The sequence below is a fragment of the Cajanus cajan genome, chromosome 10 (genome assembly GCF_000230855.2).
Source record: "Cajanus cajan strain Asha chromosome 10, NIPB_CcT2T_4, whole genome shotgun sequence".
Classification (NCBI taxonomy): domain Eukaryota; kingdom Viridiplantae; phylum Streptophyta; class Magnoliopsida; order Fabales; family Fabaceae; genus Cajanus; species Cajanus cajan.
Window position 1 is genome coordinate 2,254,658 of NC_138526.1, and position 17,070 is coordinate 2,271,727.

Here is a 17,070-nt window from a genome sequence, read left to right on the forward strand (position 1 = left end):
ACTATGAGGGGTATTGTCTTTATGTGAGATAGTAAGTATAAGAGTAGTTCTAACTCTTATGGCAAAATTGACTAGTGATAATATTACCTGACTCTAGTAAGTCTTATGTGGGATATAGTGATGACTTTGAAGACAGGTTTGGGTGGATTATTGATGCAAAGGTAGTAACTTATGTTTTTAAGCATCTAGGAAATGGAAAATTCATGAGAGAAATTACCTTGAATTAGAAGTTGTAATAGTTACGCTTGAGATTTTAGAAACATTATTGAGATATTTAGTGATTATAAGGATCTTAAATATCTGTTTGATCCGAAGGAATTGAATATGAGATAGAAGAGATAGTTAGAAATTGTAAGGATTAAGATTTTAATCTTAGTTGTTATCTGGGTAAACCTATAGCAGTCGATGCTTTGAATAGGAAATATCTATATTTATCTTTCTTTATGGTCAAAGAGATATATCTTTTGGCTCAAGTTAGGAATTTAAGTTTGATTTGTGAAATTACTCCTAGTAGTAAGGGACTATGTATGACTCGATTAACGAATGGATTATTCAAAGGATATTGAATAAGCATATTAGTCGATTCATTTTGGTGGCCAGGTATGAGATTATAGGACAAGGTAGTGAATAAGAGTTTTCTTGGAGTATAAATAAAGTGGTAAGACTTGAAGACCGAGTATGAGTACATAGTGAACTTACAAATTAGGTGCCTAATCATTGGAGAAGATTATACAAGTTAAACTAATATGGTGACAAATGTCCTGAGTAGGATGAACATTTATCTATCATTTTGATGATATAAGGGTTGAGTTTGATTGAGTAGATTAGAAACTTAAGCATGATGTGTGAGCTCACCCTTAGGAACATTGAATTGAATATGTTGAAAGGATTAATAATGAGATTAGAAGACTCAGGAGTTAGATTCTTTCTTAGTGACCCAAGTGAAAAAGATTGGTAGGAATATAAATAGCCTTTTACAAATGGAAGTTGATGGTGTTTCGGGATACAAGGATATAATCTATGTGCCTAGTAAACCCAAATTAAGGAAGATGATCTTAGAGAAAGGACATAAGAATATTTTTAGCATTTATTTAAGAGTTACTGAAATGTATCAGAGTGGCGCAGCGGAAACATGATGGTCTAAAGAGAAGTAGAGAAGTTGAATCAAGGTGTAGAAAGTAAGTTTAAATTTGGAGTGAATGGAGTGTTGAGATTTAAGGATGGGTTGTATATTCCAAATGTGCCAGAACTTAAGAGAGCAATCTTGGAAGAAGGTCATAAGAGCAGTCTTAGTATTCATCTAGGAGTTACTAAGATGTATCAATATCTTGAGAAGATATTTTGGTGGCCTAAGATGACGGAGGAAGTGGAGGAGTTTGTGTATGCTTGCTTAGTATGTTAGAAAGCTAAGGTAGAACACCAAAAACTTTCAGATTTAATACAACCTTTAGACGTTCTAATTTGAAAATACGATTTTGTATCTATGGATTTAGTTGTAGTTATGTATGATATTCTTAAGAAATTTGATCTTATTTGGATTAATGGATAGGCTTACCAGGTCTGCTCACCTTGAACTTATTAACATTAGACATTTCTTGGAGAGATTGATAGAGTTGTACATCAATAAGGAAATTTTGAAGAAAGTGCTACATGGGAGTTAGAAAGCAAGATGCGAGAAACTTATCTATTTTTGTTTTCAGGTAAATTTCGGGGACGAAATTTCTAAAAGGAGGGGAGAATTGTAACACCCCAATTTCCTTAAAAGGATATTTTTTATTAATAATGGGGTAGAGGGTGTCACAGCTATAATTAATTATAGTTATATTAACTCAAAAATTTATTCATAAAATAAAAAAATTAAATTAAACTTAAGTATTTGTAACCAAGAATTAATTTCTCATAATAAAAAAAATGTTTATCAACACATGTATGTGTATGATATCATGTAGTGTCTATCTAGTAAGTGCATGTTTGTATAATTGGCAGCGAGCATTCCAAAACAATAAAACGGAGAAGTATGAGTCTTAGTGGATTAAAATAAACGTACGTTTACTTGCATCAAACGGAAAAATAAACACACTGTAAGTAGTTTCACTTATATAATATATTTTAGAAATTTAAAATACTTCCATCAATGTAATTAAAATATTCTAAAAATTTAAAATATTATAATTTAAAAATATTACAATTATGAATTTAGATTATTAACAATTAGATATTATATACATTCATAAAAAAAATTAAGAACAATTAAATTTATAATAATACAATTAAACATTGTCTTAGAAATTTGAAATATTACAATTCTTTCCTATTAACAGAAATTTCGTCCTTAAAATTTTTTATTACTAAAATAGATAAGGATAATTTTCTCTAATTTTCTCTAATGACATCATTCCAAATGACATTTATCAATGAAATTTGTTTGTCTCTTATCTTCTTGATTCTCTTGTTTGTAATATGTACAGGTAGTATTTCAAATGTAAGGTTATCATTTAATTGTACTTTATTAGACATTACTACATGAGAATAATTAGAAATATATTTTCTTAATTGAAACACATGAAAGACATTGTAAAGATTGGAAAGAAAAAGAGGTAAAGAAATTTGGTAAGCAGCAAAACCTTTTTTTTTGAGGATTTGGTATGGACCAATAAATCAATGAGTGAGTTTCTTTGATTTCATTACCCTACCAATTCCAGTTGTTGATGTAACTTTCAAAAATATATTATCACCTTCTTGAAATTCAAGAGGTCTTCTTTTTTTGTCAACATAATTTTTCTGTCTACTTTGAGTCATTCTCAATTTTTCCTAAATCATTTTAATTTTCTCCGTGGTTGGTCGCACCATTTCAAGACCCAAGATTAAATTTTCCCCAGTGTCAAACCAATACAAAGGTGTTCTACACACTTTCTTCCATATAAGCCTTCATAGGGTGTCATACCTATGCTAGAATGGAAACTGTTGTTATAAGTAAATTCAATCAGAGGCAAATACTGATCCCAATTACCATAATCCTTTAGCACACATGCTTTCAACAAATCTTCTAAGGATTGTATGGTTGTTTATGATTTTCCATCTGTTTGAGGGTGATATGTCGAGCTAAGATAGAGCTTAGTTCCTAAAGCTTGATGTAAACTTCCCCAAAATCTAGAAGTAAACCTAGGGTCTCTATCAAATATTGTACTAGATGGAACACCGTGCAACCTTACAATTTCTCTTATATATGTATAATTTAGTCAATTTCTCCAATGAATACCTAATGTTAATGGGCAAGAAGTGAGTAGATTTTGTCAGTCTATCTATGATAACCCATATGGAATCAAATTTATGCATTATTCGCGGTAAACCAACTACAAAATCCATTGCTATACTCTCCCATTTCCGTTCAGGTATGTCTAAAGATTGTAACATTCTTGTTGGCTTTCAATGTTCTATTTTCACCTTCTGACAAATCAAACATGTAGCTACATATTATGCTATTTTCTTTTACATTTTAGGCCACCAAAACATTTTCTTAAGATCCTGATACATTTTTGTTGCACCAGGGTGTATGCTCAACTTGCTTTTATGTGTCTCATCTAAGATTATTTTCTTAATCTCTAAATCATTAGGCACATATACTCTATCATTAAATCTCAAAAATCCCTCCCCCGATTTATGCTAAACTTTTCTCCAACTTTTTTTCCCAACAATTTCTTTTTCTTTAGAATGAATTCATCAATCATCTAAGCCTCACAAATTTGTCTATGTAAATCACTAGTAATCTGAATTGCATGCAATTGTATTCTATCATGACTTACTACAACTGACAAATTCAATCTCTTTGTCAGGTGATAAACCAGGAATATCATTGGAAAAAACTTTAGGAAAATTTTGAACAACTGTGATACTTTTCTCAACTTCCTCTTTTGCTTCTATAGAAGATAATAATAAATATCCTTGAACTTTACTCCATGAAAACCTTTTTTATTGGATTGGAAAATGAAATTGACAAGTCTTTGGAATTAGAAAATATTACAAACTTTTCTGCAAAATATAAAAGGACATGATTGGAAGATAATCAGTCCATACCCAGAATCACATCTAATTGTGATAAAGGTAGACAAATCAAATTTATAAAAAAAAAATTCTATCACCAATGAAAAGAGGACAATCTAAACAAACTTTATTGGCAATCACAAATTTATTTGTAGGAGTTGAAACAATTAGATTAGTCTCTAAATAAGAAATTGACAATTGAAGGTGTTGAACACAATCATTAGAGACGAAAGAATGAGTTGTGCTTGAATCATACAGTACATTCAAAGTTTTACCTTTAATGAAACATGTACCTTGTATTAGATCATTGTTTTGAGCAGTTTCAGTTCCAGTCACGGTATAAACTCTCCTAGTTGTAGTAGGCCTTGGTTTAGGTCCAGAAGCATTTAAATGTGTCTTTGGTTACCCACACTCGGAGAATACATGAACAGTTTTCCCACATTTGAAATAGATAGGTCCTTTGAAATGATAGTCCTTAGCTTAATGTCCTTGTCCACACTTAAGACACTTAACCTAATTATTTATAGGTTTGCTAGAATTTCCTAAAAATTGAGAAGATTGAGATTTCTATTGAGGTTGGTCATAAGGTTTTCCTTCATTATTTTTCTTGTTAAACTGAGGGCTAGAATATTTTGGTTTATATATTATCTGTTATGCTCAAAACCATAGTTTTAAAAATCGGACCGGTCATCGAACCGGTTAAGGTACTGGGTCAGTGGGTCAAAGGTTAAACCGGTGGGTCACTAGTTGAACCGCATGACTCAATTTTTATTTATTTTTATTAAAAAATATTCATATTAAATATATTTTATACTTATAAATTTTAATAAATTCATATCTTATTTTAAATTCAAATTTTCTATCTTATTTAAAATTATTTTTATTTTTATTTTGTAAAAAAATATATAAAAAATTACATGTTAAACTGTATATTAATACAAATTAAAAATATAAATAATATGTACATATATAATATGCTTGCAATTGATATCACAAAATAATATATGTAATATCTACATAAATATTATATTATTAAATATATAATTTAAAATTAATAATATACTATAAAAGTTATTTAAGTTGTATATATTATAAACAAATACATTAGAACAAGTAGTCATTGTTATATTTAATAAGAATCTTTGTTATTCCATTAAGAGATTCAATTATTATTATTATTTTTGTGGTTTATGGTCCCTTAAAAATTTAAAAAAAAATAAGAAAAAAAAGTGGTTTAACCGGTTTAATCCACCGGTTCACCAGTTGAACTGAAAAATTGACCGGTTCAATCCGGTTTGAAATGGGTCGACTACATAACCGATCCAACTTAAGATTTTGACCGGCTGGACCACCGGTTCCCGGTCCAACCGGTCTGACCGGCCGGTTCAATATGGGTTTTTAAACACTGCTTAAAACCTTTCCAAAAAGTGACACTGGTGGATAAGTGTAGCAAAATCAGAAATTTCTAATATTTCTACTGTCTTTCTTAGTTTATGCCTAAGTCCATTATCAAATTTAACACACTTCATTCTCTCATCAGATTGATAAAAGAGCATAATTTTTCCCAATTCTTCAAACTTAGACATGTATTCTCCTACTGTCATGTTTCCTTGTTTTAATTGCATAAATTCCATTTCTTTGGCTCTTCTCACATCATTAGGAAAATATTTTTCAAAAAATTTAACTTTAAATACCTCCCAAATAATAATTATTCATCCTCCTTCTAATAGCCTTCTTGTGCTATTCTACCAATATTATGCTTCACCTACTAATATAAACACATCATAATTTACTTTTTGGTTATTAAGACAATTCAAGGCTCGAAATATCTTTTCTAATTATTTAATTCATAATTCAACTTTTTTAGGATTATATCCTCCGTCAAACAACCAAACTGATATAAGCAAGATATATACATGTATATAGTAAGCTAAAAAAATCCTACGTCCTAGTGTTGGTTAAGCAAACCTATACAAGGTACATCAGTAGTATCGCCATCGAAAAAGATCACAACGTCAGTTCGCAACAGCTCCTCAAGCCTAGCTCTGATATGCTCCGACACAACGTATGATCATCACAGTCCAAACCACCATAGAAAGAGAAATGGTGAGTTAGAGTTCAAAAATATGTACATATAGAAAACAAGTCTATAATATACAACATCACACCATATAGCATACATGAAAGCTAACACACCTAAAGTAAACATGTATCTCATCTAATCATGTCCTACAAAACATCAACAATGCATATGAACACACCTCAACATAGATCATATAGAAACATATCAACTAAGGGTTGTAGCCCTCGGCCTCCTACCTTACTCAACCACTAATTAAGAACTTGGAGGAGACTCAACACACCTCAAAACTTACTCCAAGAGACATACCAGATCAAGGAAGGTTTTCCAAATAGTTTCCTACTCGAGCGCCACTCCAAAATACCCTATATGGGATCTTTAGTTTTCAAAATAATTTTCTCTCCTTAAGTCCTGAGTTAACCATCATGTTTTAATGTCATACCGCATTCTCAACATCTACGCCTCACCATGCAACTACTTTATACATCTCATCCAATCAATGCATATAAAGATCAATAACATTAATCATGTATAGTATACCAATGCTTAACACCTCAACCAAGAGTAGCATATCAATGCTTAACAATTCATACAATAATAGCATATCAATGCTACATAATTCATTCAACAATAGCATATTAATCATACATAGCATATCAATGCTCATCACCATTTCAACTACACAAAGATAGAATTCCAATGCTTATTATCATCATCCTACATCATGCAACATTCAATAAACACAAGTATTCTATTCATGTTCACCAAATTCACCCATCATACAAAATGTATCAACATCCAACTTATCAAAATCACTTATCCTACACTGACAACCTCCATATAAAATGACGCATAGGAAGTTCTACTACCCCTATCATCTTCATCCTCATCTCATATGAAACACAAGAAGATTTTCTACAACTTTCATGAAGAACTCAGGTTCTAATTTCCTTATTTACCATGTTAAAAATTGTAAAAATTGCAACAGTTTTCCTAAATGTTGATAGCTCAATCTTTGCTCACTAAAAAGGTCATAATTGAAGTTCTATACCTCCTTTATAGATGATTCCAACGTCATTGGCCTCTAAAACCGCTCAACGCTTTGTCTCCAAAGACACCCCTGATTTGCGACCCCAAATTTGCTTAGTCGTTTATTAACCGTTCAACCTTTTTAAATCTGCTCAATGCCTTCAAAATCGCTCAATGATTTGTCTCTAGAGACATCCCTGATTCGAAGCCCCAAATCTGCTCAGTCGTTTATAAACCACTCAACCCTTTTATGACAGAGATCATCACTGGGTTTTTTTTCGTGATTTTGGGATTTCTAATCCTTTTTAATCCATCCCAACTCACCTACAAGCTTCAATACTCGAATCCAAACCATCAAAACTAAGCTTTGATGATAATCCAACCACATGCAACTCAAAATATAACAATGATTCTAGATCTAGCTTCCCTTACCTCGAAACGGAGTGAAACCAAAGAACTCTGAGGTAGAAAAAGAACGATCAGCTCTACAACGAATTCAACAACTTGATTCGAGGCTTCCACTACCTGAATCACAATAACACCAGTTAAAAGAAAATTGAGAAGAAGAAGAAAATAATATTGAGAGAAAAAATCTCACGAACTAGAGACTTTCTCTCTAGAATCCTCTCTCTAGAAAGTTGAGGAAAAGAGTTTATGAGGTTCTACTCAAAATAGAAACCTTATATACTCTTTCCTCCAAGGTCAAACTGAGTGTTTGTCTAGAGAATCCCTCTGAATACCATTGAAAATCTAGAGGGATCCTTAGACCCACGAGCCCTTCAACACAAACATTTTAGCTTAGCACCATATACAACTAAGAGTAATACAACACTATCAAAAGTTCCAATGTTACAATTATAGCTTATACTCATACATTTTAACAATATACTAACATATATTATATTTATTGTGTGGATAAAAATAATTTTTAGTGACACGTATTATGTCACTATATACAATTTTCTTGTAGTGTTTTAATATCTAATTATGATTTAGAATAATCAATTATATTTTTCAAAAATGATTATATAACTGGTTATATAACTGTCTTTAATTATAACTGGTTTTGAAAAAACAATTTGGTTTTCAAAGATAATTTTATAATATTACAATTTTCTTGTATATTAATGTTTTTAAAAAATGGTTTTGAAAGAAAAAAATGGTTAATTTTACTTGTATATCACGCTTTCTTGGTATAGCTTGTAATTTTATGGTTTTTAAAAGTCTGTGATGCTTATTATGCTTTTTCTTTTCATTCATAATATTGTCATGTAAGTTGCCAATAATTATCATTATATTTAATCTTTCTTTGCATAGATATTTTATTTTAGTTTACATAAATAAATAATTATTAATAAGGATAATTAAGATGGAGAAATATTGAAAACTCCATTATATATTGTCTTCTTCATTATAAAGGAGAGGTGGTAAACCACACGAGAAATTTTCATTTTTGAATGAATTCAAAGTATCTTTCCCATAAAAAACAAATAACTAATCAACAGTGTAAAGAAACACAAAAAAAGGACACGTGAGAGAAAACACAAATACAACATCAATTTTACATTTTAATTACATTCTGCTATTAACTACTCACCCAATCACTAGTATAAAAGGAGTAATTTACGTCGGTTATTTTAAACTTTTTACGTCAGAAACAGGTCTGACGTTAATTCGGGAGACATAAATTTACGTCGATTTTGATAGCCGATGTAAATTTACGTGGAACATTGCCAAGATCTGACGTAAAAAAAAGTTGTATAACAAAAAAAGCACTAAAATATTTATGTCGGACTATACCATCTTCGACGTAAATGTATGCGTTTTTTTTTTAAGATTTGTATTACTTTTTTATACACCCAAAACCTGCATATAGTCCAAAATACAGAACCTAACCCAAGCAGTCCAGAATAAAAATTCAAATATAATTTATATTTCAAAATTGAATCACAAAAAGAAAATAATATATAAATCTTAAAAAGCATAAATAAGACAATGTAAATCCTATTATCCTAAAAAAGCTATAGAACATAATCTCCGTGCCATGTCCATATTGTATAACTCTTCACAATACCAAATATAAATAGATGATCACGTATTTCCCCAACTTCCTGACATATCTGATTCAAACAACAAACGCATGGACAATAATATGCCTCTTTGATGGGTTTTTCATTTTCTCTTGCAAATTGCAAGAACTCTTCAACTCTGTTTCTGTACTCACTACTAGAAAAGTGTTATTTTTTTGCAAATTTTCTTGCAAAAAAATATTTGTAGAAAGTTTTTGCGAATTTTCCTGCAAAAAAATTATTTGCAGAAATTTTTTGCGAATTTTCTTGCAAAAATATATTCGCAAAATTTTTTTGCGAATTTTCCTGCAAAAAATAATTTACAGATGTTTCTTACAAATTTTGCTACAATTTTAATAATCATGGAAAAAAAATTTCCATGGTAAAAATTTGCAGAAAATATTGTAAGAATTTTATTTTGTTTCTTGCAGATTTTCTTGCAAAAATAAATTCACAAGTAATGTTTACTAAATGGTAAAACATTTTGCAGGTAACTTTTCTTGCAGATTTTTCTGCAAATTTTAATTTGCAGGAAAAATAAAAAATATATATTTAAATTCATAAGTTTAATATTTTAAAAAATCTTCAAGTCCCACATTGATTGAAAATAAAACAATTAAAGAGTATATAAGTTAGAGTAACACTTACCTTACAAGTTGAATTGTATGGTTGAGTGTTAGGCTTATAATCTACAATCTTAGAATTTAAAAGATTATGTATGAGGCATGAAAATAAAAGATTATGAATTCTTAAAATATAGAATTTATAGTAATTTTTTTTAATTTTTTCGTAAAAAATATTCCTGCAGAATTTCTTGCGAAAAATTCGCAGGAAACTTTCCTGCAAATTTTCCTGCAAATTTTTTTTTTGCAGGAAACTTTCTTGCGAATTTTTTCGCAAGAAATTTCGCAGGAAAATTTCCTGCGAATTTTAAAATTCACAAAAATATATTATTCACGAAGGTATTACCTGCAAATAAAATTTCGCAGAAAAATTTGCAGGAACAACATTTCCTGCAAATTTTTATGAAAAATTCGCAGGAAAAGTCACATGTAATAAGAAAAATTCTAGTAGTGACTCTTGACTAATGCAACGTTTCATCCAACTTTAGTTCATTATCTATATATTAACACAAATTAACTATTGACTCAGTTATTCATAATTATTCTAACCTAAACTACAACCCTATAAAAAGGTATCAGTTATTCATAATTATTCTAACCTAAACTTCGTTACTGGAACTGCCTGTTCTGAAAACAGAACGGTCCATTCTTCTTGCATAAGTCATGTGTTAATTTTGCATATGGAACGACTCGTTCTCAAACCAGAACGGGTCGTTCTAGATGCACAAATAACACACAACGAGTGCAAGCAGAACGGGCCGTTCTACTTGGAGAACGGGCCGTTTTGCTGGGAGAACGGGCCGTTCCACATGAAATTAACTTATATATTAACAAAGGATGATCCACCCAAAGGCGAAGAAGGGGATAATATTAACTAATATATTAATAGATCAATACATACATTTATTTTCAACAAATTAGCTAATATATTAAGAAAGGATTTTCCAAACTAACCTCAAACGCGAGCCCAATGCAATCGGTCAGAAACATGAGAACCACCCAAACTCCCAAACGTGCACTTAGATCCAATACACTGAAACAAAATATTGACTCAGAAGAAGACGAAGTGATAAGACTCAGATATATGTAATACACTCGTTTAAATTCATACATATTTTACATCGAACTTCATAGGGCCGACGTAAATTTTACAATCTACGTCGGACACAACCTATGTCCGACATAGATTTTAAAATTTACGTCGGCCCCTATAGGTCCGATGTAAAAAAATGTTATTCTAATTACAAAAATGCCACCGCATTCTTTTAACATCAGATTTTTCTTTGTCCAACGAGAATACAGTGACGTAAATTCCATATTTTGTACTAGTGAATAACTATTTAGGAATTTTACAGGAATTCACAAGCAAGCCAAGTTTCACAATTATATGTTTAATCACGAAATTAGAGATATACACAACTAGACCACATCAAATAGAAAAATAAAGAATCATATGAAAGATAAAAAAAATACATAATTAAATCAATTGAGAAAATCTTCTTCATACAATACAAACAAAAAAGAATGGATTGGGGATCAATCTCACTATCTAACATTCATCCCACGCTTAGAGCAAAATTATTCACTCTCATTTACCTCGATCAATGCTTGATGAAGGACATAGATCTTCAGGTGTTTTCTTACGAGCTCTAGTTCTCCTTCTCATTCTTTAGAACAATAGAAAATGAGAAGCTTAAAATTAAAAAAAAATGTTATAATCCTTTTTAAAAATTTAATTCACACTTAACCCTTTATTTTTTCCCTCAAATAATAAAACTTATAAATAAATAATATATCAAATAAATATATTTCTTCCAACCCAAATAATTATAAAAAAATACAGTAATTAATAATTAATAATTAATAAATATATAATATATAAAATAAATCTATTTCTTCTGACACAATTATAATTAAAATAAAATATATAAACAATTAAAATAAAATACATATTTTTCTCTAAATACTTATTATAACAAAATATCATAAAAATACATATTTCTCTAATAAAAATTATACAAAATAATTTTTATAAATATTCATTATTTAATTAAAATATTCATAATTATTAAAAGTTTCTAAAATATTTTATAAAATCTGTTTAACTAATTAAAATAATTATAAAAAAAACTTCAACAAATATAAAATAATAATAATAATTAAATTTTTATATTAATAAAAAATTTTGGAAAGATACATAAACCACACGAGAAATTTTCATTTTATAATGAATTCAAAGTATCTTTCCCATAAAAAAAACAAATAACTAATCAACAAAAACATATTAAAAAAAGGTCGACACACGTGAGAGAAAACACTAAATAAAAATCCTTCAAATATAAAATCAGTTATAATTTTTAAATAACCCGTTACATTTCCAAACAATTTATATAATCAGTTATAGCAAAAATCGATTTCAAAAAATTATAAAAATAAAAAATAATTTTATATTTAATATACCTTTAAATGTCACTACTAGAAATTTTGTATTAAAATCCGCAACAAACATTATTCTTACGAATTTTTCTGCAAAATTTTATCTGCAGGTAATACCTTCATGGATAATACGTTTTTGCGAATTTTAAAATTTGCAAGATTCCTGTGAATTTCTTCGCAAGAAATTCTGCAGGAATATTTTTTACGAAAAAAATTGAAGAAATTACTACAAATGCTATCAATAATTCTTCAACTTTCAAATGCTCACAATGAATTCATCCGAAGCATTTGTTTCCACGCCTCCACCATGTGATACATAATCTTTTTAAACTCTAAAATTGTAGATTATAAGCCTAACACTCAACAATACAAATCAACTTGTAAGGTAAGTGTTGCCTCAACTTATATACTCTTTAATTGTTTTATTTTAAATCGATGTGAGATTTGAAGTTTTTTTAAATATTATAAACTTGTAAATTTAAATATTTTTTAAAATTTTTCCTGCGAATTAAAATTGGCAAGAAAATTCGCAGGAAAAGTTACCTGCGAAATTTTTCTACCATTTAATAAACACTACTTGCGACTTTATTTTTGCAAAAAAATATGGAAGAAACAAAATAAAATTCTTACAATATGTTCTGCAAATTTTTACCATAAAAAAATTTCTATAATCATTAAAATTGTGGCAAAATTTGCAAAAATTTCTTGTAGATTATTTTTCATAAAAAAATTTGTAAGAAATATCTGTAAATTATTTTTCGCAAATAAATTCATAAATTTTTTTGTGAAATTATTATTGTAAGAAAATTCGCAAAAAATTTCTGCGAATATTTTTTTAAGAAAAATTCGCAAAAAATTGACATTTTTCTAGTAGCGTGTTATTTTTAAACTTTCTTTTTTATAACTTTTTGTTTAAAATGGTATGTAAGAGATAACACCCATGTAACCGACTATTAAACAAAAAATTAATATTATGTTGAGAATTTTCAAACCAACCATCACTATCTATTTAATTAAATAGTTAGTTGAAACTCAATATTCTTCTTATATAATAAAGATATAAAGAAGCATATAGAGGTGCATGCCTTCATTTATTTTGTTCAAAAAATAAAAATAATATAAAAGATAAAAAAAATAATTGAAGTACAATATGAAAAAATAATTAATAATGAGTGCAAGTGGTTGGGTAATTATTTAGAGGATGTGATAAAAATTAAATAATAAAAAAGTTTTGAAATTTATAGTGATAAAATAATATAAAAAATATATATATACTTAAAAGAATATCATCTTTATTAACTTATTAATAGTATAAATTAAAGTAGTTACCTTGAACAAGAATGTCTATAGAAATTATTCTTCAATAATAAATTTTTTAATTATTTTTCTTCAACAAGTAAATTTTTGAGAATTTTATTTTAAACTCTAATTTTTTTTATTTCGAAATTAAATTATAATATTATAAAATAAATTAAGAGATATTAAAAATAACTCTCTATAATAATATAAAAATATTTATTTATTATTATATTCAATTATTATATGATTTATATACTGAAAAGTATTTATTTATTATAAATTTTGATTACATGAAATAAAAACTTATCATGTGTATTGATTTTAAAGGTTAAAATCCATTTTTTTAAAAATTTTAAAATTGGTTCTGATTAAAACCAATTAAGTAACCAGTTTTTAAAAATTAAAATTAGTTATTAAAAAGGGTTATGATTAATAATCATTTTATAATATTTTTCACATATTCAGTTATTATAAAATCAATTAATTATAATTTTGGTTAATTTTTTTTATCATCGGATATTTTGATATCTTACTTACTTTTACCTGGCCAATGCTGAACAGTGTAATTAACAAAATCAAAATCTAAACTAGACTTCGTCATTCTAGCCTATGGTTCAGTGGATATCAAGTACATATCAGACTAATACTTTAAGGTAAACTAAAGAGACTTAAATGCACAATTTTTTTTTTTTATAAGCATCACAATAATACAACTTTAATGATAGAGTTAATTTGATGACATGACATTGATATCAAAAACTGGTACCAGTGAATTTTGTTGAAAAAAGGGAGTGTTCCCTTTTTTTTTTTTTTTTTTTTATAATCTAGAAAAAGGAATAGTAACTATACTACTATATTGATTATAAAAATAAATAGCAATATAAAGATGGGGAAAAGGAAGATTATATGATATTATATGTAAATGACCGTTAGGAAAATAAAATATCATAAAATACCCCAGGAAAGGTGGCAGGGCCTCCTAGTTAGGGATTTTTAAACAAAATATGTAAAATCAGAGTAGATAATGCTGAAGCGGAAGACAGAGAGATAAGTATGATAGTCTTTAGAAATACACAATGAGTTATAATTTTTAACACAATATAAAATATAATGAAAAACCTGGACCTTTTATTTGAAAAGATAATATGGATTTAGTGATAAGGAAAAATAGTTTACTTGCATCTTCTGGAAACTTAGAGGTCTTACTTCAGCCCACTCCTTTGGGTCTTACAACTGCCTCAGTTCTACCTGCAACCTAACTATCTTTTTCAAAACAGTTATCAAGGGCACACCTGAAGAATCAGGCTTACAAATCCCAGGTTTTCATAAACCAAAATTTTCTTTTCAATAAAGCTCCAGTATTCTAAATTATATTTGCATGTGTTAAAAGAAATAACTACGGCATTCTAAAAACTACCAAAGAGATAATTTAGCCAGCCATTGTATAAGAAATACTTACAAATATTACTTATGAGGGAAGAAACAGTACAGACACAAAGAACACACTTAGAGAAACACTCTTAGCACACTCTAGATATTCTTGGATTATTTTTTCTCGTCTCCTCTACAAGTGAACCAAGGGGGTTCTTTTATAGGAAACCTAGATACTAAAAGACAAAACAAAGAACAAAGACACTTTTGCCCCTTCAGTCAAGTGAGGTAATTACTACCACACATTTACTCTTTCGCAGGGCGACAGACTCTGACAAAAGATAAAATTTACAACACGCCTTATCTAAAGTAGATTCCTTTTAGATAAGGGTTTTGTCAAGACAACTGTATTGATGCTGTCCTTTTGTCGAGGTCTTAGTCTTCTATTTTGAGACTAATATTTCTTCATCTTCTCCGGCATCTTGCATTTCTGATGATCCGGCCATAGACTGTGTGTCTGTGGGTGTTTGTTGTCCAAAACATCCACCATCTTCGTAGATTTCTTTGTGTCTTTTTTCCCTTTGGAAAAATTGCACAAGTTTGTTGTTGTTCTCTGTCAGGAAGGGGATAAAGAACTTTCCGTTTTCTCCAGGGAGGAACAACTTTGTGTTGTGAGACTCTTTAATTAGGTTGAAGTCTTCTTCATCAGAGGTTGAGAAGAACCAATTGTATCCCATTATTTGAGCTCTGTATAGGCAATACTGATAGTGTGAATTGCCTTGGACTTCCCAAGATTCATACCCATCATGGTATAAAACTCCTGGATAATCTTTGTGTCCTTCAGTAAGCAGCTTCATTACATGAGTTGGATACTGATTTGTTGAAAAATTACTTGGACAAGTACAAATCTTCACAGTAAAGTGGCACATGAAGATTGCTTGTATTGAGTTAATGGCTTCATTGATTGAAGGGTCGAAACCATCGAACTTTTCGGTAGGATGGATGGGAACAGAATCCAAACAGCCATAGTCCAGTAATGTTTTAATATTTATAGGCAAGTCTTCGAAGATGACAGGCCTAAAATTTTCTAGATCAAGTTTTGCCTTTCTGAACAGAAACTTGATTTTGCAAGGGCATCTTCCATTTTTGATTTCCTTACATATAGGAGATTCTTCTATACAGGCAAACCTTTGGTTGAAGTAACTTTTAACGGCTACATATAAACCTGTAACAGAATGAGGATCTCTGTGTGCTTTTGATAAAAACTTTTGTAGAACCAAAAACTTCTTCAGGTTCAATTCCTGAGGAGAATTTGGGTTTTGTCTCACAGCCTCCTTAAACGAATTTGGCTGAGGTTTTCGCAAACTTGCATGAATGACATTTATTTCAGGTTCTGGATTCAAAGCCTTTTTTATTTTTGTCAAATCAATGGTGTCGAGTTCCAAAGCCTTCTCTGCTTCTTCTTGAGAGTAAAAGCCTTTGTAACGAGGATTTTGTAAACCTTCCTTGGCAGTGCACAAGTCGGTAAAATTTGTATAAACACCCTTGTAGGGGCCAGATAACAGGACAAAATATGTATATCCTTTTCCTGACGGAGAGGCTTTGTTTAGGAGTGGAACTCCTTGGTTGTCTGTTATGCAAAATTTATACAGGGCACAAATGATACCTTTCTTAATTGAACAAATTAGTTGTTCGTTTGTTTCAGTACATCTGGGGATATTCCAAATGTTATCAATTATGCAATTGAATTTTTCATTTGTATTTTCTCTACCACGTTAGAGAAATTCATTTGTTAGTATTGGCAACTCTTGGTTACCAAACTTCATTTTTTGTCGTACGCCAGGGTATGAAACCTTAGATGGTTTCATTGTCTACCATTCCTGCAAAACGGGAGAGAATGTTAGCAGCAATGTTTTTTATTCCTTTTATATGTTCAAAATTTATTTTTACCCCATTATGGTAGATAAACTCTTGGAATAAAAGCCATCTTTTATGCGGTTTTTTATCAGAATTTATTTGTGAATTACCATAAGCCACAATTGCTTCACAGTCAGTTCTAATGGTAATTTCTTTTTTGTTTATCAAAAATAGTTCAAAAGATTTTAGGCTATTGATGACAGCA